The 23,978-nt window shown below is 46.8% G+C and overlaps 1 long non-coding RNA gene across 2 annotated transcripts; it reads right to left on the bottom strand.

Annotated features, from left to right (window-relative positions):
• Positions 1-8,390: 8,390 nt before the first annotated feature.
• On the bottom strand, positions 8,391-9,264 carry LOC142769273 (uncharacterized). Of its 2 annotated transcripts, none has more exons than XR_012885742.1 (2): positions 9,015-9,264; positions 8,391-8,952 (listed from the first exon to the last, which is right to left on the bottom strand). It is a non-coding gene; the product is annotated as an uncharacterized LOC142769273 (long non-coding RNA). The 2 variants fall into 2 exon arrangements; XR_012885743.1 differs by having other exon boundaries at positions 9,040-9,264.
• Between the last annotated feature and the right edge of the window lie 14,714 nt (positions 9,265-23,978).

Raw genomic sequence — 23,978 nt, 5'->3', positions numbered from 1 at the left:
TCTATTAGCGACGCGTCGGACGAGGTGCATGACTGCCTCAGCTTTTTTGGTGAGATGTGTGATGGTTAAGTCGTTTTTGCCATTCTCCTGTAGGGTAACGCCCAGAATTCGAACCGACGACACTATCGGGATAACCGAGCCATCCATTGTGGAGAGGTGTATGGTAGGTTCGGCTTTGGTGCTGCCGTACTGTGGTGGCAGAAGCAGCAACTCGGACTTAGATGCCGATAGTCTGAGGCCCGTGGGCTTTAAAAATGTTTGTACTGCAGTGACTGCTTCCTGAAGGCTCACTTCGATTTGTCCATCGCTCCCTCCAGTACGCCAAATAGTAATATCGTCGGCGTAGAGCGCGTGTTCTATACCTTCGATGTGTCGAAGCTTTTGCGAAAGTTGCCTGAGGGCTAAATTGAAAAGAAACGGTGAGAGCACCGACCCTTGCGGGGTGCCGCGCGGGCCTAGGTTGTAGGTGTGTGACTTGAGATCCCCAACTTTAAGTGTGGCCGTTCTGGCTCTTAGGAAAGAGCGGACGTATTCGTAGAAACGGCGGCCTAAGCCTGCCTCCTGAATCTCGTGTAGTATATGAGCGTGGCTTATGGTATCAAAAGCTTTTTCTAAGTCAAGAGCTAGGATTGCTCGGAGGTCTTTGCTCCTTACTTTAAGTAACGTCTCCTGCAGCATGAGAAGTACATCCTGCGTGGCCATAGCCGGCCTGAACCCTACTTGATTGAATGGGAAGAGGTGTTTTCGCTCTGAATATTGTGTGACTCGACGGAGAATGACGTGCTCCATGACCTTACCCACACAGGATGTGAGGGAGATGGGTCGTAGAGAGTCGAGTTCCAGGGGTTTGTTCGGCTTGGGAATGAGTATGACGGTCGCGGCCCTCCATTCTGGCGGGACGCTCCCTTGCTCCCAAACCTCATTCATGTAGGTGGCTAGTGATTCAATGTCATGGTCAGCCAGGTTGCGGAGTAGCTTGTTGGTGACTCCGTCAGGACCCGGGGCTGACTTAGTATTGAGCTCTGCTATTACCGCGCGTATTTCAGCGCTAGTTATAGCATGCTCAAATGGGTCGTCTGCGGCCCCCGCGTAAGGTGGATAGTCTTCATGTGAGGTAGGTTCTGTGCATAGATACCGGGCTGCTGTAGCATCTAAAATCTGCGCGTCGGTAAGTTGCTGTCCTCGCGCTTTGTGTAACAGTCTAGCTAGAGTTAGTCGTTGCTCTGACTTGGTGGGCTTGTCGCCGAGCAGATGCCTGAGAAGGTCCTATTTTAGACCCTTTCTCATGCGTGCGTCAAGCGAATTACACACCTCATTCCACTGATTGCGTGCTAGTGTGTGACTGTACTCTTCGATTTGTCGGTTGAGCAATGCAATTCTTTTTCGTAGCCTACGATTGAGTTTATGCATTCTCCATCTTTCTTGAAGACTTTTGTGAGCCTCCAGGAGATGTGCGAGGTGGCTGTCCATGTGGTCTATGTTGCGTGTTGTAGAAATATTTTTGGTAGCTTGTTTTACGTCCCGCTGTAGCCTCGCAAAGAGTTCAGAGAGTGAAGAGTAATGGTTGGTGTCTTGTTTGCGTATTTGCCTAAAAAAGTTCCAGTCTACTACTTTAAAGTCTCTGGGCTCGAGGCTGCCTATATTGACTGTTGTGCTACAGATAAAGTGATCGCTACCGAGGTTAGCTTGCAGATTAACCCATGTGGGGTTCGAAACGTTGCGTACTAGGGTCAGGTCAGGGGATGAGTCCCGTGACACTGAGTTACCTAAGTGTGTGGGGGTAGAGAGGTCGTTAAGTAACATGAGATTGTGTTGAGTGATGTGTGTTTGTAAGTGGCGTCCTTTCTGTGTTGTGCGATTGTAACCCCATTGTACATGGGGGGCGTTGAAGTCCCCCGCGATGATGAGGGGATGGTTGCCTGCTATCTGCGTCGCTTTAGTTAGATGTGTGGTGAATGTTTCTGTGCTGTGTGAAGGTGAACTATACACGTTAAGGATAAATACCGATTGCTTAATCTGAGCGCTGGGGATAATCTCTATCATCTGATGCTCTATTTTGAGGTCTGGGCGTACTGCATGTGTCGTGTAAGCATAAGGCTTAGCCACACAAGTGGCTATTCCTCGAGCTTTGTTACCACAGACGGCCTCGACTCTGTATCCGCGAAGAGCGAATCGGTCGATACGCGTTTCCTGCAGGAGAATGACGGCCGGTCGTTGGGTCATAGAGCCAATGAATTGTTGTAACGTTTCTCTCCGCGTACGGAGGGTACTTGCGTTCCATTGCCAAATTGTGAATGATTGTGACGACGCCATTTTAGGGTCTAGGTATTTGCCCAGCACGCTTACTGCGTGCCAGGTCCTCCTCCAACACCTTAGTCCTCGCGTCTATTTGTGCTGGCCATGTAGCCAACTCGATAAGTTGTTTCTGCATGCTCTCTAGTTTAGCGTTGAAAGCGCTATACTCGGCCGTGGTCTCTGCGCGGTACTGCTCTAGTATCGCGTATATATTGGCTGTAAACCGGTCAAAATCGGATTGCTCTTCGGCCTGGAGCGTCGGGCCTGCCCGTTTCTTAGCGCCGCGTATCGAGACGGGGCCGCTGATAATGCTACCCTCGCGCGATTCGGGGGCCTGTTGTTTTGCTAGCTCTTCTTTAAGCGATTGGATTTTTTTAGCCTGCTCCGCATACATGCGTTTTAACTGTGCTAGTTCTGGGTCAGGTTGCTGTGGCGAGTGTCCCTGACGCTGCGCTGCGTGGGCCTCACCTTTGCATGCCACCTTGTCGGCCCAGGTAGGCTGGTCAGTGGGAGTAGGATTTCGTGGGTCTAGAGGAGGTCCTTGCGGTTTGGTGGTCTTGGCAGCAACCGGGCTGGTTGCTGGGGTGGGTGCTTGCTGCTGGGCTTGCTTTCGTCGGCGACGGCGCTGACGACGACGGCGCACCAGGTAAGGCAGCTGGTAGCGATGTCGGCATTCGCGGTCGCCCGTGAAGTGTGCTTCACCACATAAGGCACACACTGGCTGGTTGCACACGTGTGGATTGTCCGTTGTTAAGTGACCGCAGTGGTCGCAGACCTTGGTTGAAGGAGTGGGGCACACGTCTTGGCGATGGCCCACTTGGCCGCAGGTACGGCAGGTGTCTATTTGGCGCTTATACAACGTGCAGCGGTAGATGACCTGGCCGCAGTAGACGTAGTTGGGCACTTTGAGCCCGTTGAAGATCAGAATCACAGTTCCAGTGTTCTTGATGCGACGCGCTCCCAGTAGGCTTGAGTTGCGCGGTTGGATTAGCATGCGGTTGAGTGCTGCGTCGTCAAAGTCAGTGTCGACGCCGCGAATCACGCCTCGGCTCGTGATACCGGCAGGTGAGAGGTAGGCCGTGACCGGGTGTCTCTGGTCGGTGAGGATGATCTCTGTTACTCGGCTGTACGCTGCTGCATTAGTAGCGCTGGGCGTACTGACGACAAAAATGTTTTGCATCAAGTTGGGACAAATAATGTCCTCCTCCGTTACCGACGGCGCTAGCTGAGCTGCCATGGTTAGTGCGGCGAGAATCCTGTGCGGGCTGCAGGCTTGCACGTTGAGGCCGCCTCCCGGTCGCACGATGACTCGATTGTGACTACGTGGCATCGCCGGCAGTCGGCTCGCAGCTGCGACGCGTCGTAGAGTAGCGTTCGGCGTCGCTGTCGCGCCTCGTTGCGTTCCAGACTGGCGGGCTGCATGTGACTTCGCTCGCGATTCTTGCCGTCTTTTTAGAACGGAGAACCATCCGTTTCCTTGTAATTCCTCAGGGGTGACGTCGTCCCCTTCCATGGCAATCTGCTGCGGCATATCGCAGCTGACGTGCGAGCGCCGTAGGCGGGGAGGCTGGCCTAACCTCGCCTAGGCTTAGCTCGCTGGTGCAGCGAAAAGGCCTCTAAAATGATGAAAAACGAGCCCACCTTGGTGAACTAGGTGTCGAAATGTTCAGGTGAACTTCGCGGAAGAGGGTCCGTGCAGCTCAGGAAGATTCGAGGCCGTTGACTGGTCAGAATCGGCATTAGCAGCGGAGCGCGATAGGTGTGCGTCCGCACACCAGTCTGAGAGCTGCTCAGAAGCTATGGTCCAGAGGGCATATGGGGGTGTAAAAAAATGTCTCTGGTTGGTCATAAGAAAAACAAACATTAACACAGTTCACAGTTCGTTGGAGACCCAACGGACAACATAAAAAAAGAAAATGTTTGCTGCCAGGGCACAATAAGGCAATTTTCACCGCGTAAGGTAAGGTTTTAAGCGGACGACATGCACAATCTCTGTTTGTGATGAGTGGCGCTGGGTAGTTGCCGAGACTCCGTCTGGAATAACTTCATAGTTGGCCTCGTTTAACCACCGAAACACTGTGTAGGGTCCGAAGTACTTGCTCAGGTTTTTCTCGCTGAGACCTCGCCGTCTAACAGGAGGTAAACCCACACTTGGTCGTCAGGTTGATAGGTGACTCGTCGATGGTGGATATTTATTTATTTATTTATTTATTTATTTGCAAAATACTGCTAGCCTAAAAAAGGCTGTAAGCAGGAGTGGGAATACAAAGATGATATATATACATACTGCGCAAAAGAAAGCGATAACGGCATGCTTCACACTAGGTACTCTTCTACAGCAATAATATCATCAGTTATATCGATCATCACAGCAGTAGGTAACTACACTGTAACCATTATATTCTAAATGCCAGTAATACATACATGGAATAAAAGAATATATGTATTTCCTTACATATAAGGTGACGATACATAAAAGTAGAAACACACAAGTGAACATATACAAAGAAGATTAGTAAACTCGTACATTTACACAGTCGTCAAATGAGCCTGAAGTGTTGAAATGAAATCTGCTGTGGTCATGCGTTCCACGACATCGGCTGGGAGCTCGTTCCATTCCCTTACTGTTCGTGGGAAAAATGTGTTGTGAAATACATCTGTTCGGCAGTTATAGTCTCGTAGTTTTTTTGAGTGATGAGAACGTGTGATTCGCTTACTTACAGGTTGAATGAAATGATCCCTTTCTATTCCTATTTTATTATGATAAATTTTGTATAGGTACCCTAGTCTTTCCGTGTGGCGTCGTAATTCCAGGGGTTCCAATTCAGCCCTTTCCACTAACGTACTTGCCGATGTCCGCCAGCTGTACATATTAAAAATAAAGCGTACCGATTTTCTTTGAACACTTTCCAAGTGGACAATGTTCCTTTTCGTGTGAGGGTCCCATACTATCGATGCGTATTCGATTATTGGTCGGATAAACGTTTTATAGCCTAATAGCTTCATATCTTGAGGAGCTTGGCGCAAAGTTCGTCTTAAGTATCCTAGTTTAGTTACTGCTTTTTTCTTTATGTAAGAAATGTGCTCATTCCACCGAAGATCCGATGTGAGTATGACACCTAGGTATTTAAAAGATTTTACTTTGGATAATACGCTTCCATTTAAGCTGTAGCTAAGCTGTAGCGGTGAATTCTTTCTAGTTATCCTCATGAGAACGGTCTTTTGGGGGTTAATTTTCATTTGCCAGGTTTCACACCATTTCTCAACGTGCTGAAGAGCTTCTTTTAGTTGGACGTGGTCATGAAGGTTGTCAATTCTGTGATAAATTACGCAGTCATCTGCGAATAGTTTAATTTTGACCGGTACCTGGTCAACTATGTCATTTATAAATATTAGGAAGAATAACGGCCCCAACACCGACCCTTGTGGAACGCCCGACCCGACAGCTGCAGGAGTTGAGCAAACATTATCAATTGAAACACATTGCTGTCTGTGGCGCAAGTAGGCCTCTATCCACGATACTAATGCAGTATTCTTTAGAATTGCCCTAACCTTTATTATTAGTTTTGAATGCGAAACACAATCAAAAGCTTTTTGGAAATCCAAAAAAATCACGTCTATTTGAGATTGAGCATCAATAGCAGCAGCAAAATCATGCACGGTTTCAAGGAGTGCCGTCACTGTAGATTTACCTTTGCGAAAACCATGTTGCCTATTATCAATAAGGTTGTTCTTTTCCAGAAACGACGATATGTGCGCGAAAATTATGTGCTCTAGCGTCTTTGAGCAGGAGCACAGTAGGGAGATTGGCCTGTAACAAGTTACTTGGCGCGAGTCCCCACCTTTCGGTATCGGAATAATTTTACTGTACTTCCATTCTGTTGGTAGTTGAGCTTCTGAGAGCGATTTTTTAAATATTAAACATAAGTACTTGGAGCACCATTCAGCGTACCTGACTAAAAAGGTGTTGGGTATGCCGTCAATTCCAGGAGTTTTCTTTGTGTCCAATTTTAACAACAGTGACAGCACACCTTCTTCGGACACAAAAATATCACTTATAGACGGAGCATCTTTTGCAGGAATGAAAGATGGGTCACTAGCATCATCCTGTACAAATACGGAGCAGAAAAAGCGGTTAAAAGTCGATGCTAATTGTAGTTTATCCGACACGTTGCCACCGTTCACAGTAAGGTTTAACTGCGATTTTTGCTTTGAGGAAAAATGTCTCCAGAATTTAGCCGGAGCCGTGTAGAGAAAGTTTTTTAATGTCACGTTGAAGTAGTAATTTTTAGCTTCAGCGATACTGTCCCTAAGAGCCAAGCGTATGGCACACAGTTTCGATACATTCGCAGGAGAGGGGCGTTGCCGGCACGTTTTTCTTATCCTTTTCGCTTTGCGCTCAAGGCGAACAACTTCCTTAGTAAGCCATGGTTTTGAAAATTTTTTTATGCTTTTACTTTTCATAGGGACAAAATCTTTGATACACTTAAGAACGAGATTTTTGAAAAATAGCCATAACTCATCGATACTGCAATCACTTGATTGATAGAAAGAAAGAAAATTTGAGAACGATTCATCCATTGCATCCAAAATGCCCACGTCATTTGCACGTGCGAAAACCGGGACAACACGCACTTCGTTTTTCTTTTTAGGCACATGGCCAAGATTCAGTGTCAATGTAATCAACTTATGATCCGATATTTCATCGAGAACGGCAACTACGGGTTCTTTACTAAGCAGGTTTCTGCTAACGAGAAAAAGGTCTAGGATAGAATTCGCTGAGTTGCTGATGCGAGTTGGCTCTTTGACTAACTGAGAAAGGTTATGAAAGAAAACTAGATCAGTTAACTGTTCTGCAACAGTGCTAAGAGGCTCCGGAATTTCGTTACTCCAATCAATGGATGGCAGATTGAAGTCACCAGCTATCAAAAAATTATTGATGTGGACGACGTTGTCACATAAGAATTGGTTTAGTTTCTCGAAGAATGTACTGTTGTCATTTGGGGGGCGGTAAAATCCACCTACTACTAAGCTGCATTCATTCAGGCATATTTTAGCGATGACACATTCAACACCAGCTATAGGGGAAAGTCTGTTTATATGTAACGTATCTTGGTAAAGAATGGCAACTCCTCCCCCTCGGGAGCTTCTATCATTACGAAGGATAGCGTAGCCTGGCGGGACGATTTCAGAATCGGATATGTCATTGTGCAACCAAGTTTCCGTAATTACGACTACCTGAGGTTTATACGAGAGAATAACACTTTCCAGCACATCAACTTTATTCACAATACTGCGAGCATTAAACTGGAGGCAAAGGAATGGTTTATTAACGACCGCTGGTCACTGTTCGTTTCTAGTATTCTTGCGCTGAACAAGAACTCTCATTTTTTGGCTGTCATCCCATTCAAAAAGATTGTTTTCAATTTTAATTTTATCGTGAATCAGCTTAACTTTTTTACCAGACTTTCTGATGTCAGTTGTGCTCTCCCACAGGTTTCTTCTTTTCTGTCTAGTGCACGCGGAAAAATCCTCTGCTATAGAAGTTCGCTGTCCTTTTAACTTATAGCCGTTTTTCAAAACATTAATCTTTTCGCGGTAGTCAAATAACTTTAGGATTACAGGCCGAGGTTTGCGACTATGACTACGGCCTATCCTATGAATCCTTTCGATAGACGTTATTTTTGTGCCTAGTACCTCTTCGAAAATACCTTTCACAACACTTTGCTCAAGGTCTGCTTGTGTTTCATTCTGTTTTTCTGGAACGCCGAACACCAAAAGGTTGTTTCTTCTCCCGCGGTCCTCAAGGTCGACTAACTTTTTTTCCATGTCCTTCACTTTCTTGTCCAGAAGGTGGGTGACTGAGGAGACCTCTTTAATAAGAGAGGCTGTCGAGTCGACAACCTTAAATTTCTGTTCAATTTCATCGAGCCTTTTCTGTATCACCTTTTGCCCCGCTAGAATCTCAGTGAGCAATTCTTCGGTGGTAGGACCTGGGTTTGATTCTATATCACCGCAAAGAATCAACAAAGCACATGCGAAATCCTGCACAAACATAGCTATAGCACTGAAACACTCTGGGCATGTCAGCTGGATAAAACAGCGGTTACTGGATTTACAGGAAGACGCAGTGTTACAGACCTGCATGTAGAACAGGAACGGATTAGTTGCCATGTTGACCGTTGGCCAGCTGACACACCCACTGAAGGAAGCCGTGCGACGAGGTACATTTAAAGCCGGGTCCGGTGACGTAGACCGCGCTGCACGTGACTTGATCCCATCTTCAGTGTAGTTTAGCGAAAACCATACGCTGTCGCAGCATGCCGCCGTGGTTTCATCGGTAATGTTCGTTGTTGCTTGAGATGCGCTGGCTTTGGTCACTCCAGCAAAAAGTAGAATCTGCATGTAGAACAGGAACGGATTAGTTGCCATGTTGACCGTTGGCCAGCTGACACACCCACTGAAGGAAGCCGTGCGACGAGGTACATTTAAAGCCGGGTCCGGTGACGTAGACCGCGCTGCACGTGACTTGATCCCATCTTCAGTGTAGTTTAGCGAAAACCATACGCTGTCGCAGCATGCCGCCGTGGTTTCATCGGTAATGTTCGTTGTTGCTTGAGATGCGCTGGCTTTGGTCACTCCAGCAAAAAGTAGAATCTGCATGTAGAACAGGAACGGATTAGTTGCCATGTTGACCGTTGGCCAGCTGACACACCCACTGAAGGAAGCCGTGCGACGAGGTACATTTAAAGCCGGGTCCGGTGACGTAGACCGCGCTGCACGTGACTTGATCCCATCTTCAGTGTAGTTTAGCGAAAACCATACGCTGTCGCAGCATGCCGCCGTGGTTTCATCGGTAATGTTCGTTGTTGCTTGAGATGCGCTGGCTTTGGTCACTCCAGCAAAAAGTAGAATCTGCATGTAGAACAGGAACGGATTAGTTGCCATGTTGACCGTTGGCCAGCTGACACACCCTTCGGGCGTGTCATTGCATATTGCACCTTCGGGCGCCTGCACATTGCTGCGATCTTATTGGCACATGAGCTAGTTGATGTCCTTTTTCTGAACGATGAATGTAATCCTCGACATCAGTAGTTAACAGCTCGTGTTGGTCGATGTCACAAGGAATCATGGCAGCTAACACGGTTTGCACGTCTCGACCGTAAACGAGGCGGAAGGGTGCGAACTTTGTTGTTTCCTGGGTTGCGGTGTTGTACGCAAACGTTACATACGGGAGGATCTCGTCACGCGTTTTATGCTGCACATCCGCGTCGATGGAAATCATGTCCACCAGCGTTTTGGTTAGCCTTTCTGGCAGGCCGTTACTCTGGTGTGTTATGCGGTTATCTTACGGTGGTTCGTGTAATTGAGCTTGAATTTGTCATAAAACAGTTGTGCCACAAACGCTGTTCCTCGGTCAATGATGATGCATGATGGGGTGCCGTGACAAAGCACAATGTGGTGAATGAAAACTGGGTGACTTCAGATGCTGTGCCGCGTGGCAGTGGCTTCGTCTCAGCGTACCGCGTCAAGTAATCAGTTGCGACGATAATACACTTGTTTCCGGAGTGAGACAAAGGAAACGGTTCAAAGAAGTCTATCCCAACCTGTTCAAACGGCATATGCGGTGGGTCGATGGGTTGTAGGAGGTCTGCGGGCTTCACAGGTGGTGACTTGCTATGCTGACATTCGCGGCATCCTTTCACGTAGCGTTTGACACATGCTCGGACTTTAAGACAGAAATATAGCTGTCGTACCCGGTCGAGCGTCTGTGAGTATCCCAGGTGGCCGTATGTTGGCTCTTTGTGGCAGGCTATTATGATGTTATCACGAAGGTCTTGAGGAACGGCTAGAAGATAGGATCTGCTGCCGACACCAGTGTTTTTTTTTGTATAATATGTTGTGTCACAAGCGAAATGACGGCAATGTACGGGGAAGTGGAAGAGGAATAGATGTGGTGCTGGCTTCTAAATGATCGATGATGGGTCTTAACTCGGGGTCCGCTAGTTGCTTACTGAGGACGTGGGCGCACATAGAGATAAAGCCTGAACATTGTAATTGCCATTATACCGCTAGAAATTCATTGTCTGACGTTGAATAGTTGGTCTCGCCACGTGATAAAATGCGGCTCGCGTAGGCAATCACACGTTTGGTCCCATCTTGTGTTTGCAGCAAGATAGCTCCGAGACCAATGTTGCTTGCATCAGTGTGCACCTCTGTGTCGGCGTCCTAACCAAAATGACCAAGTACAGGGGGAAGACAATCGATGCTGCAGTTCCGCAAAAGGAGTCGCTTGTTCGTCAGTTCACAGAAATAGAGTGTCGTCACGCGTAAGCCTAATGAGCGGCTCCACAATCTTTAGAAGTTTTCATTAAAGCAGCGATAGTATGCGCAGAGCCCCAGAAATTGTCGAAGACTTTTCTTGTCTGTCGGAGCCTGAAAGCAGCCACAGCGGCAGTCTTCTCGGAATCGGGCTGAACGCCTGCAGCGCTCACAACGTGACCCAGGAACTTCAGTTCATTGTAGCCTAATTGGCACTTCTCACGTTTGAGCGTAAAGTCAGCAGATCGTATAGTTTCAATAACACTCCGAAGGCGACGAAGGTGCTCGTCAAACGTTTTTGAAAAGACGATGACATCACCTAGACAGACACGGCAACTTTTTCACTTGAGGTCAGCGAGAACGGTATCTATCATTCGTTGGAAAGTGACCGGAGCGGAACAGAGGCCGAATGGGAGCACTCTGAATTCATGCAGACCGTCAGGAGTTACGAAAGCCGCGTTTTCGCAGTCACGTTCATAAACTTGCATTTGCCAATAACCAATTCAGAAGTTCATTGTGGAAAAGTACTTTGCTCGGCTCAGATCGTCAAGAGAATCGTCCACTCGAGGCAACTTGTACACGTCTTTTTTGTGACTTTATTCAGTTTCCATAATCGACAGAAAAAGCAAAGTGTACCATCCTGCCCCAAAAAAGGGTCACTGGCGATGACCATGGGCTGCTTGATGGCTGTGTAACACCGTCTTGAAGCATTTCCTTCACATCCTTTGAATCGGTCGTCGTTCGGTTGGTAAAACGCGGTAAGGCTGTTCCGTATGCGGTGCGCGTCGCCGTAGGTGATAATACGGCGTTTGGTAATCGATGACTGACAGATTCTCGCTGAACAAGCAAAACAGGCGTGGAATTCTATCGACAGGTTGTTCAGCCTTCGTTTGTTTTCGTCAGAAAGCGTTGGATTTATGTAGACGTCCTGGAGAGGTGCTTTGGCCATATCGGTTGCCTCGGAAGCAAAACACTCAGTCACATTGGTTACTCGGTAGGCATAGGCGACGGAAGTACCAGGGAAAAGGTGTCAGTGCTCAAAGCTTAAGTCTGTAACAAAAACCTCGCAGTGGCCAGCCTGGAGGTGTACTATAAGCTTCGCGCTACGCAGACACCTTGGAAAAAGTTTTCAGTAGGGATTGATTGCTCTCCACCACCATTTCGCTATGTGCTGATTCGTTACATGCCACTTGATATATAACACTTGAGCACGGTGGTATCACCGCAGTATCGTCAACTAACTGCATGCAGACATACTCGATCGTGCCTGGGATCATGCTCTGGTGTGGCGCTTTTTGTCGAGAACGTGACGAGCCGTTGCCGAATATCGATGATAGCACTGTGCTTCCTCAGGAAGTCCATGCCAATGATCAGGTTTCGCGAACACCGACGGAGAACGCTCATGCTGACAACAAAGGTAGAACTGCGATGCTGTACTCGTGCTGTGCAAACGCCGAGTGGCATGATGATGTGCCCGCCAGCAGTACGAAATGGCCTGAAGTTCCAAGGCATCGTCATTTTCTTCAGAAGAGCAGCCTGTTTTTCACTTATTATAGAAAAATTCGCACCAGCGTCAACTAAAGCACTGGCTTTGAGACCATCGAGCATCACTGACACGTCTAATGAAATCATTGCAGAATCAGCTGGTGTCGTCGTCATCGGGGAATCGTCAGTTTGCGGAAGTGCCGGTAGGAGGACAGAAGCTTGTCTAGTATGAGCGGCCTCGCCCTCGAAGGTTGCTTTGGTTAGTTTTCTCGGCATGGACTGGGTGACCGACCCTGCACCACGCTGGAATAGGCACGGGGATTAGGAGAAAATCGCCGCGGTGACGGAAAGCGTCACTGGTGCAAGGATGATGAAGTTCCATGCTGCTGAGCCCCATACTCATTTTCAGCGGGCCGCTGACCAAGCCTGAGTGGTGGTGAGTTTGTCAAAAATCCGCGTAGTCAAAGTTGTCGGTAAGAACACTATCGGTACAGATGCCCAGCTTCGCCACAGTTGAAGCATAGAGGACGTCGATACGGCGCATGTCAGATGTCTGATTTCCGGGAGATAAGGTGAGGTGTGGTGTAATATGGCGCCGCTTGGAACGTCTGCACATGACTGGGGCAGAATTGCAGAATTGCGAGCGTAAAAGGTTACCGCAAAGCTTGAGCATACGACATTCGGGGGAAGTCACTGGGTGGTTGATAATTTCGCATGCTAGACTTAAGGCATGCTAGACTTCATCTCGAACAACGCTGGAAAACAAGGAGATAGTGGGGTACGAGGGCACTGACAGCTTTTGGAAGTCTTCGCGGATGACGTAACGTATGATGGCTCGGAAGAAATTGATTTGGCCACCAATATCTCCCAAATAGTCCATAGTTGAAGCGTTAACGTGCCGTTCGTCCGACGGGGCCCAGTGCCTAAAAGTGCTTCTTTCGGTGGTGACAGTTCTGTGAGCAATTCTGACACAGTCTTGGATGGACTGTGCACAAGTCCACCGAAAAGATGCTCTTTCACCCTGCGCATGAGGTACCATACCTTCTTTGCTTCTAGCATGCCGGGGTCTGCTCGGTGGAAAAGACGCGGGATGTCCTCGACATACATCGCAACCCCTTCGTTCGGCATTTGTATGCGGGACTGCAGGTCGGGCTCAGCTCTGTTCTGAAGGTGAAGGCCGGCAAATGTCCCAAGAAGTCGGCGTTTCAAGTCTTCCCATGAAGTAAGAATACCTGTTTGGTTCTCATTCCATACACATGCGCCGTACAAAAGACTGAAATTGACGTGCCACTGTTTGTCTGTGTCATCCCACTGCTTGTGCAAGGCAACAAAGTCCTATGGAACAAGGCAATCTTTGATATCCTCAAGTGCAAAGCCATGAAAGAGCTGTGGTGTTCGCGGAGTGAGTAAGGTGCAATGAAGCGGCGTTGTGCCGTTCGTACTGATTGGGTTGGTGTCGGTAGGGCTCGTCGTAGCTGCCATGTTGTTTGCAAGGAGTCCAAACACAGGGGATTGCCCTAGAATTTTTCTGCTGGCGCAGTGCGCAGGAGTGACCACCGGTACGACGCTTGAGTTCATGCTATGTGGAGGGGTACGGTGCATAGATAACTTTGCAGCTCCCCTTTGTTTGTCACACAGCAAGAGCTATAGAGGCGAGACAGGAACACTGGGGCAGAAAGACACGTGCGCGTATCTTCAAACGAAATGCTAACACACACTTCTTCTTTGTTCTCTTTGCCTAGTCTTCGTGCAGGTATGGGATATGGAGCAATGGGAGCGTTGTTAACAAGGATAAATATATTTACTTCCTAACAGTTCCGAAAGGGTTCCTCCCTTCATCAGGATATGAGTATATATTTCATCCCCAGACAAAGAGAGGACCCCATTTGAAAATGTTGGGAAATAAATATATTTATCCTTGTTGACAACTTTTCCGTTGTGCCATATATAAATAAATATATATATATATATTTATATATATCCACATGTGATTGTGGATATGCGAAATTCGAAAAAGCGCCCATCCGTTTAGGTAGTGGTTGGGGCTTCGGAACATGTCACGCGTGGCAGGAACACAAGCAGTGACCAGGGTGACAGTTGCGAGTTTGCACTAGCAATATGTTTACCTGTGCGTTCTTTTTGTTTGTGTTTGGTAGAACCCCGCCAGGGGTGTCGAGTTGCGGAGGTTTTCACTTGTGGTGTGTGTTTTCTTTCTGCGCGTCCTTCAGGAATCAACAGCGTTTGCCGTTCTTGATGAAGCATCGCAATTGCTGCGACCACGTTTATTGCTTCTCCCTTACAATGAATCAGACATTTTTTTTACTACATGAACTCTCACAAATCAACGTGACAAGTTTAGACATTCGTAGTATTTATACATCAGAGTGGCTGGGTCGTGCGTGTACTATATGAAATTGTTATTTTTGTTCTTTTTAATGACTTCAAGCAAAGAGGCAAAGTCTCACAATGATGCATCAACAATACGTTCCAGCGGTGTAGACAAATTCAGAGCTGAAGAATAACGTGATTGCTTCTGCGTACACTTCTACTTTGCCATATGTAGTGCAAACTTTCACTACGCCAAAATGTGCGTGATGTGCAAGAGAACATCTCGTGCTGTTTCGTTCGTGCGGAAAAAAAATGCTGATAGTGCTTCTAAGCACGGTGCATTCGTTGTAAATGTTTACTCACTCTGGCGCAAAGGAAAAGCCGATCGCGGTCTGGCTGAACTTGGACGCCTCATCAAGGAAGGTCCTCGGAGCCAAGTCCCAGCTGCTGGGACCAGCACTAATGGTGTTCCTACCATCCTTGTAGAGAGAGTCGTAAAACATGACGTCGCATAGTCCATCTGGAGGCAGGTAGAGCACACTTTTGCCTTTCGTATTGCGGACCGGCTCGCTTACCGTGCACAGGAAAGTGGAGTTGGACATAACCGGGAGCTCTGAAAAGAAGATCCGATAATGAATCGAACATTACCATTCACACCCCACACGCCGGAAGGCAAACTTTTTCTCGAAGTGGAGATAAGGGAGCAGGGTGCCTAATGCACACGTTGCTGTGCCTGTAGAAATAGGAACAGTTGAATTTGTACTAACGCGTATGCCACCTTCTGCAAATTGAGCCGGCCGAGCTGAACACGTTCGCCACGCGAAACTGGCCGTGCTCTCTGTGTACGCATACGTTTTTCGTCATGATATTTTAGAGAGCGGGAGGACACGAGGAAAGTAGTCACTTTAAGAAATCCTACTTTCCAAATTTTATGTTTCAAAACACACGTATATATTATTCACCGTCAATGACGCCACGTATATTATGCAAGCTTGACGTTAAAAGCATTAACACGAGTGTTCAAGCACGGGTACTGGTGTTTGGTATTTGTGAATTCGCAAGATAACTTGCTCGCGATACTTTATACGAAAAAGGGTGGCCCGAGGCACGGTTCGAGGTAGATGCACGTACCATTTCTGTTGATTGCTGCCTGATTCGTACTTTTCAAAACTACCAGAACTCTATCGCTAGCCGGGGGCGGTTAGCTAGGATGGTGGTTGGTGGAGTAGAAAGCTTTGTTCATTCGCACTTCTATGCACTGCAGGAAAAAAGGGGTCATTGGTATTTTGTTTTTAAAGTAATGGGCAAAGACCTCTGAGAATATTTGAACACGACGTGATTTGGAATGTCTTCTCACCGAATAAACCATTATCTGGGAAGTACAAAGAACATCAATTTTCGCTCGCAGTGATGTGACATCACGGTATTCATTATCACTAATAGAACCCTGCCTACTTTAGCATATTGCTTTTTAAAGTGATATTTGATTGCTATCCAGGAAGTCTTGCTCCATTAGGCTAAAAAGGCCGTGAGACCAACTGAGAAATAAAATGCCGAAAGCTGCCACCGAGAATTTATTACGGCAGGTCACTGCATCCTCAAGACAAAGCTGTGCATAGTTAGAACGTTCGGTTCTCGAGACAAGAAAAGTACTGCAGGCTTCTGCCTATCGAAAATGTTACCAATATTCGGATAACAGAGAAATTTCCAATATAGCTTTAGGATGCAAGCGATGTGTTAAATAGACAACGAAAGTCAGAAATTGCACTGCTGGTTCATGACTCTACGGAACCCCACACAGCGTCGACCCTTCGGAGGCAAAGCGAAACCCCTGCAAAACAGCACCGCTCCCTCTCCTCTGACAGCGTAGCTGCTGCAGCTTGAGGTAGGGTTGTATCTGGTGGCAACGCAACACTCTTCCTAACTCTGCACTGTGAACCGGGTGCATCGCACAGCCAAGTATAGTAGAATAGAGCGAGACGGCAATGAAAAAGCGAGGTTGACGATGATGAAAAAAATTCAGAAAGTAAAGCATGGCATAGTTTTGTATAATATATTATAACAGAGGGGTGATCATAGGCTTTGTGTGTCGGTAAGTGACAAAAGGGAGAGGAGACGGCTAAGTATAGGACGCCCTCGCATAACACTGTATACTATAGCAAGGCGGTGAAAAGTAGTGATCCGCGGGTACGGATGACAGAAAAAAAGAACCGATGCGTTTTCTTTAGTGTCTCATATTTGCAATTGAGTAGCACATTTAGGTACCGCGCCGTGTCCTAATATCCCGCCCTAATATAATTTTTTGTTCTTGGTCTACCCGCCTCTTGCACTGCAGTGAATGGAATTCGGTCTGTGATCTATACAAACGCATGGGGCACAAATAAATTTAATGCACTGAAGAAGGAAAGGCCACTTGTCGAAACATTGCTTTCAGCAGCCGCTCTGCGACAACTTTTCATTTATTCCTGGAATACGTAATACTCTCGACATCAGTTTGACGCTCCCAATTTCATACTCTTTACACTGTAGCTCCTGATTGGCGTTGCACTCTTGCACTCGGAGGAATTTGGAGTAGAAAACAAACTATAAAAACTTCAGGTCCCAGATTAAATTTGAGACAAGAGAGTACTGTTTTGAAATTTCTTACTTAGACGTTTCAATGTGTGACAGTTAGCATAAATTTGAAAAAACTGGCTAGGGATGGTGCTGACTTACGTAAAAATGGCGGCAGTGTGGTTGTCTTCCGGGTTCCTGTAAACAAACAAAAGACAAATTTAACGACTTGCAGAAACAAAAGGCTGCTTCAAACTTTTTCCTAGCCCTCACTGAATGGCCTTAGTACGTGTGTTTATTGCTCCGGCAATCTATTCCCGCAAAATGTTTTTCTCGGATGCTCTGAGCTCATAATTCCGTTTAGTGTCAACGACAGCGCTGAAACCTACACACCAGCCATCATGAAGGGCTATTATCTCCATCAGTGTAAGCCACTATCTTGAACACATTGCGTTTTTCTTTGCACTCGTTCCTTCAATTTTTTTGTGAGCCAATGTATCCCTTATTTTATCGAAACTTACCCCCACGCACCGCCGAGTGACTCTGTGCTGATTGATTTCTGCATAACCCAGTTATGCGTGGGTGCATTCATGCACTCTAACTGCGGTCCCGCTTGAAGCCATGAAAGAATTAAAAAAATGTTTCATCTGGTTTTCTGGATTTAGCCACATATAACCATGCCCTCATTAGGAGTTCATGAAATATTTTGCTTCCCTGAAATAAATAGGTTGCCAGTAATGCAACCATCATATCATGTCGTCCTTGTCCTCTTTATTATCATACAAAGTGCTTCACTTTATTATGCTGTATATTAATCATTTCTAGATCATACAAAGGCTTCTACAGAGGCTTTATCTTTTAATCTAGTCTCACTAAAAGTATCCCGATATTTTCTCCCGCCATGCATGTCATACAGAAAGAAGGTTTCATTTAGGTTGAGCAATGCTGCAGCTGTGCCGCATGACGATAGTTAAAGCGCGAGAACAAAACGACGACACAGAGGCAAGAAGGACACTGGTCTCTGTGTCGTCGTTTTGTTCTCGCGCCATGCCATACCAACTAGCCCAAACTGCCACACTTCTAATGTGCCGCATAATCATTCATAGCGGTCGGGATTCTGCTTGCTGAAACCAAAAAGTGCCAATGATAATATAGGTGGATTCGCGCTTTATGACAGGCCCAACTTTCACCAAAAGTCATACAAGGTGGGTCCTATCTCGGTGCAGACGACTACTCAATCTTGATGGTAATGCGTTCAGGCTTCGTCTATTCGCTTCTCAATTAAAATGCCACTGAGGCAAAAAGAGTGTGCGGCAATAGCGAGACATAAGGTTCTAGGGAGGCCTTAAGTTGTGGTGGCTGTTTTCTCTTCTATGCGTTACATCACACAAATCTAGAGAACTGCGTGGTGGTCTAGCAAATTTACTGTCGGTGTGGATACCAACTTCTAAGCCTCATAATGTAGCAAACATCGCGGGCGTTAAATAGTGTTCCGTAGGTACGAGCTTCGCGCCTTTGAGATTCACTAGTAGTAAGAGATTATTTGACAGTAGATGGATAGAAAACAAAGCATTCTGAACACTGCTATAATCGCCGCTGACTTCGTAGGTGCAAACAACTTTCTGCACTCTTGGTAAAAAAACAATAAAAAGGTCACTATTTTCAAATAAGGTAATTTTGCCACAGCAGTACCGCATACCGTACTGCAGCTCAATACACCCAACATGTTAAGTTAATTCGGGTTTTTCAACAAGCTTGTGATGAAAAACTTCTTGCAGTCACCACCATGAGGCTTCACTTTATAATTTCGTATAGAATGGCCGTTTTGAACAACCAATAAAGCACGCAAACAGAGGCGCCTTTTCCACCGAATTCACTCCTTTCGCCTGCTTAAGGCATTCTGACAACCGCAGTTTCCAGGTTAGTATTATTTACACCACAGGAAGAGCAAGGAAAACCACGTCGCAGGCGTGCTTCCAGCTTAAAGCCAGCGTTGTGTGTGTTCGCGCGCACGCACACATGTTCTACTTGTCCGCGTTCAATCGCTCTGTTCAGACTTAACAGAGAAGAAGCAAGGATGGAGTTAATACGAGGCACCAGTTACCAGCATGTTGGGTGTAGCGCAATCAATGCGGCTGATGTAGAGCGCGTAGCCAGTTCCCGACCCGTCAACTATCGAAACCGATCGGTTCCGCGAAGGTGAACGCGGAAGACCCCAAGCATGGGAAAGAAAGGAGCCTCCTTTGTTCGCACGGTTCATGAGCGGAGCCGTCAAAGTCATCCCCGTTCGGGACTAGAAGGAGAAGGCTTACTCGGAAAAGCGTCTGGCAAGAGGCAAGTCAGGCGCCACCGTCTGAGTTTAAGCCATTGTTGGCATGCACGCGTGCTATTGAGAATGACGTGGGGACGCGACCACTTGACTGACCGAGACATAGTGGCGGCAGGGAGACGAGCATAACCTCCCCTGCTGTACGTCATTACCGAGTGCTGCTAATAGGCAGATTTAGTGCTGGGTACCCATTCTCTTGGGGCCTGGCAGGCTTGGGAGTGCGCGGCGTTGCGTGCCGAACCCATACTCAACCGGAATGCATTTTAGTTGGCGCCACGGTGGCACGCACGCAAACGCAAGCCGCACGAAGTTCACAAGCACTCGCAGAGCCATAGCGTCTTGTCGCGTATTATTTAGGTCTTTTTATGATTTAAAATCTTAAAATAAACATACATAGTGATCAGGACACTTTATTATTTTGTAGAGTAATCTGGTATACGCAAAAAAGTGAAAAATACAAGGTTACTGTAATGACAGTGTCGACATCTTGTAACACTTCGTGCAACCGCAGTCATGAACATGTTAGCTTACGCGTAATGTTTTTGAGGTGAAAATGAATAAAAAGGTTACTCATCTGCAATATTGTCACTGCGCAGTTTTTGCACCAGATGTACAATGCACAATGTTTCTGCAATAACAAACTTGTGGTTGTCTGTTTCACAATGGCCGCGCTAGACTGCGCCACCTATTCAGCTGGTCGGGGGCTGGCATATGCCTTTTAGTTTCTATGTTCCAAGCTATTCTAGCTTTGGAAATCTGACTGAAACCGTGTAATCACTATAAGTGGTCGCACTTTGGCTTATCTTAACTGGACGGCTTGAGTATCCGCAGTGCGGATACCGTGAGTTCTTGTGTTAGGTGGACCGCGCGGACGCATGGCCCCATCGCCCCAGCGATCTTGCGACGCATCTGTTCTGGGTTCGCGCATGCGCAATACCACCGCCCCAATGTCCTGCGTACGCAAGCCGCTTGGGTACCCAGAACTAAAACTCCCTAATATGTCGGGGCGCCTCGCTGTCGCATGCACACCTGTTAAGCGCACGGAGCGCAACGGTGTACCCACCGCTCTTAGGGAGGGTTCTACGAAGCAACAATATTGAGAGAACTGACGGGGCTCGAGCGTAAGAACGGCTGCCGACAGAAGTCGGCGGACGTAGGCAGCACGGCCTGGCAGGGGAAGGAGTGTCACACGCGCAGAACCTATCCCTTTGCGTGTTTTATTTGCTAACATGGTTTTAACCAATGTAGTACCTGTTATGAAGGTGTTTCTGTGATTGGTTGTGATGATGCCAGTCCCAACATGTTATTGGTGTTTGTAAAGACTCTTTGTTCAACCAAGGGCTGAAAAGAGGTTGTTTGAATCTGAAATGAGAGCGGATGTTCGGGCAATAGCCTGAAGCTGCAATAAAGCGTCTCTTCACCGGACTGCGGCTCTTCCTTCGCGCTGCCACTGTGCACTCGAGTCATCGAGGGGACCCATTCGGAACCTGAAACATCTTCCCTCCTAAGCTAGTGTAGAAGCTAGTCGAGGAGGAGGAAATTAACTGATGGGATCTTACATAAAGAGTGGCTCAGTAGGATTCTCCAGCAGATGTGGAACATGAGTTGCCTAAACTGAGAAAAAGTCAGGCTTCATCGTGAGAAGGAAATTGAGAAGTGGCAGTGAGCCGAGGAGAAAGAGGAACAACGAGACGTACGCCTCGAGAAGCGTATGCATGCAGTAACCTTAAAACAGATTTATTTGGGACGGAGCAAAGGCTCTGCGGACGCATCCGGCCATACGTAGGCTGCTGCCATGCAAAGCATGCCATAAGCAAGACGCTGGCTAAGTCTGGAAAGCGGGTTGTGGAAGCTCATTTAAACCTGTCCAATACGATTAACCGTACCTCAGATTATAGAGACCTAGGCAAAAGTGAGTTACGTGAAAGCCAAATTTTTTCCGTCCATGTTGTTTCCTGTTGTATTCAAAAAATAAGCTACTTTGTGACGTTATCCAATAATTTTTGTCGCAATCACTAATACAAAATTTTCAGAAGAGTTAAGCCCGAAAATTCCTAATGGTAGGCTTAATTTCAATATCACTGTAATTCTGCAGTTGCCTGTCTAGTAAATGAGTTAACCAGGAAGATATCGTTGGATAGCGCGAGTATAAAATTTCCGACTGGTCAGAGACACAAAAATTCGCAAATGAGTTCTGTGTAATGCCACTTGGTGACCCACTGATTAAAAAAAAAGTGGTCTTATGCAACAATATGTTGAGGTTTAATTCTTTTCCCTACAACACCGGTTGTCATTTTCGATTTTAAAATAACTTAATTAGGAATAAATTCTGACGATCATGATCGAATTGTCAATAATTTTGCCTCACTTCACAATAACTCGCTTCTTGGTTTGCTAAGTGGATAAAACCTGTAACCGCGCCAACTGGCATGACGTCAGAGGAGGAGCCTGTAAAACCGTTTTGCAGCCTTGTTTCCACTGAAGAGTCGACGCTCTGTGTGTGGGGGCGTGTGGGCGTGCTAGTGTGGGCGTACGTGTGTGGGCGTGCGTGGGCGTACGTGCGTACATGTGATCTGCTCTGTCCGCTCTCAATCGCGCTGTTCAATCTTATGTAAGGCGGACACAGCAGTACATCTTATGTGCGAAAGGGCGGCTCAGTGGGATTCATTGGCAGATATGCAAAGTGAGTAGCACAACCTGAAAGAAACCAGGCTTCGTCGTCGGAAGGAAATAAAAAGTAGGCGGCGATCGAGGAGATGGAGGGAGGAGGAGACTCACGCCTCACGAAGCGCGGCCGCACAGCGAAACCAAGCTAAATAATAGATACATGTTCTTAGGCGTCTACAGATGCTCTTCAGACGCAGCCTGCCAGCCTTTCCCAGGCTGCGCCCGCAAAGCTGTTGCCGACGCTCAACTAAAGCCAGAGTAGTTTTTTCCTGTCACTTTATTCACTCTTTATCTAACACACGTGTTAATATTGTGATGTAATTCACCAAAGATTACGGAATCCATCAACCCAGCATTTTATTAGGATTTATAGAGTGACAGAGAGAAAAAGGAAAAGTAAGGCAGGAAGGTGAACCATAATTGAAGCATACGGTTTGCTACCCTGCATTCAGGGAAGGGGCAATGCTGAAGAAAAATGGGAAAAAAGCAGAGCGAGAAGCACACAAGCAAAAAAGAAAGCTGAAAATAGGGGTGCACAAATTTTCGCTTATTCTCGGATCTACACCGGCGACAGTTCCATTGCACGGTGGTCTACCTAGTTGATGAGTTCACCAGGAAGCTACCGTTTGACAGCGTGAGACAAGAATAGTCGACCAGTCGTAGCACGTGGACATAACATTTTGCAAAGGTGTTCTGCGTAATCTGGCAAGTTGGCAGAATGATTAAGAAACGAAAATTAGCCTTGTGCCACAAAATTCGGTGGTTCGAAACATGCCGGTCACCTTGTGTGATTCTAAGGAACGTCATTTGCAATATTCTGTGACCATGTTTGTGGAGTTGTTGATGATTCAGCGTTTCTTTGAAGTGACTGGCTTCCTGGATAGCTGAGTTGGTAAAACGACCAGACCGTCAGCGTGCCGGTCCTGTGTTCACTGTCCCGACAAGGGCCTACCTGTCTACAACAGCATAGAAGCATTTTTTTCCGACAAGTGCATCCTGAGTTTCTCCTGCCATTTTCCTACAAATACGCAGCCGCGTAATTATCTTGCGCAACCTTTGCGCCACCTACATTATTCCTCAGAGATAATTTGAAAGAACCTATTTTAGGTTGCTGTGATAAAATGTGATCGTAGAAACAGTGAAACAGAATTAACAAGGGGAGGGAATGAACTAGAAAAATTTGGCTGGAGACATACGCAAAATGTACGAATTATCAAGAGCAAATACAAACTCAAGTTTATTTAAAATGAATCCTGATTGCTTGATGGTGTGAAATACAGCGCATAAAGACGACACACATAAAAAAAGTGACGGCGTAGCCCTAACGCTTTGTCTTCTTTTTTGTGCATTGTCTTTATGTGCTGCGTTTTGCACCATGAAGCTACACGAACTCGTCAAATTTTCTACGCTGCTGCAACGTTAAATGAATACCACGCGAGTGACCGTACCTTCGTCCTTCACAAGCTCTCAACCACGTTGCGGGATTCAACAGAACTAATTTCAAATAACCTCCTTTAGACCTTCATAAATTTATGTGAATAAAGAGCACTGATACAAAAATTGAAAGGCAGCATAGGTAATGAGTGAGATCGGAGCCCTTCGCTCTGCTGATGTCGACGTGGCGGCAGTGTTAACTAACCCTACCTCCCGAGTTTGCGTTTGCTTGTTTCGGACAAACTCTTTGCGCTCGCGCGTCCCGCAATTTCTTCATCTGTGCCTGCGGCTTTGCGTGAGCTGTGTATTAGTGCGGCGCCTGCTGGTGCATGCTTTATCGCGCGTTGCCACGTCACATTTGCGCACTCACATGGGTAGTTGTGTTCTCCTTCCTGCTTGAACAGCGACTGCCTATCGCTGAGCGCTTTATGAAACCAAAATTGCGGCTAGGTGCTCTCAAAAGCCCTGTACATAACAAACTGTCCCGCGCGCAAACGAGGGTTCCGGTTGTGATAACTGGGTCATATATATACATGTCAGCAAAAAAAAATGTACGTGTCTGTGC

The sequence above is a fragment of the Rhipicephalus microplus genome, chromosome 8 (genome assembly GCF_043290135.1).
Source record: "Rhipicephalus microplus isolate Deutch F79 chromosome 8, USDA_Rmic, whole genome shotgun sequence".
NCBI classification, from domain to species: domain Eukaryota; kingdom Metazoa; phylum Arthropoda; class Arachnida; order Ixodida; family Ixodidae; genus Rhipicephalus; species Rhipicephalus microplus.
Note: the sequence above shows the minus strand (reverse complement) of the source record. Positions and strands in the feature narration are given on the sequence as shown.